The sequence below is a fragment of the Phytophthora infestans genome, genomic scaffold, assembly GCF_000142945.1.
Source record: "Phytophthora infestans T30-4 supercont1.429 genomic scaffold, whole genome shotgun sequence".
NCBI classification, from domain to species: Eukaryota; Oomycota; class Peronosporomycetes; order Peronosporales; family Peronosporaceae; genus Phytophthora; species Phytophthora infestans.
In genome coordinates this window covers 2,733-3,738 of record NW_003303331.1, presented here as the reverse complement: position 1 = coordinate 3,738, position 1,006 = coordinate 2,733, and positions in this window count along the sequence as shown.

The window sequence follows — 1,006 nt, the reverse complement described above, 5'->3', positions numbered from 1 at the left end:
CAAATGTTATTGCCCATGTCCATCTATCCCTTCCACGCTCAGCCTGCAGCACCATACTATCTTCCTCGTTGCTCCTCTTACTGGCAATAACCGTATTGAAACTTTTCACCCACCACGTGAGCTTCTCTTTCAGTTTCGGTGATCTAAAGTTTGATCTCTGTGCTCTGCGCTGTCCAGAATTTCCAGGGTAAGCTAAGTAGAATGCTTCGGCTCCCCCTTACAATTTGGCTGTGCTGCCTGGCTTTATAAATGGTGGTGCGGAGTGGGGGTTGTATCAGGGTTCCATAGTCTCCAACCGCTGTTAGGCTATCATCGTGGTTTACTGCTATTTCTCCCAATGTCGCCGTTTCCAATGCTGGGAAGTCATTAAGACGCAGCGGTATTCCTTTACAGTCGAGTACACATGCGTTATCGTGCCAAGTTGAATTTCTTAGAAAGGCTGCCGTTCCTTCGTCGATTTCTGTTTTGTAGATTGTCGTGGTCGTAAATCTCAATATCTGGCCGTCGATCCAATAGCAGGAAGTATTTTTTATCGCTTGGCACTGACGGTTCTTTATCTCTTGCAGTTGATCAGCTAGTGGAATAAAACCCTTGGAATGGGACCACCAAAGCTCCATCCTCCCAAGTGTTTGCGCTGAAGTTTGATGATTTCTTTTTGTCTTCCGCAAATAAGTATTAACCATTGACAGACTGGTAGGTTGAAAAACACAACAAGTCGTACTCATATGTTCTTCTGGATGTGCCGCCTGATGCCAGGCTGCTGCGTAGGTATCATGATCCTTGTTAATCCACATTTTCGTTAAATTGGCGCGAGTCGTCCTGATTGCTGCTGCTATATCCTGCAGTCCGAGACCTCCATGCCGTCTGGGTGTAAACAATAGTGCCGGATTGAACTTAGGCCGAGATCTTGCCGTACTCGCGCTTCCATGCCACACGAACTGTTTTTGCATATTCTCCAATTGCCGAAGAGTTTGTTCTGAAGGTACAAACTGTTTTGCCGTGTAAA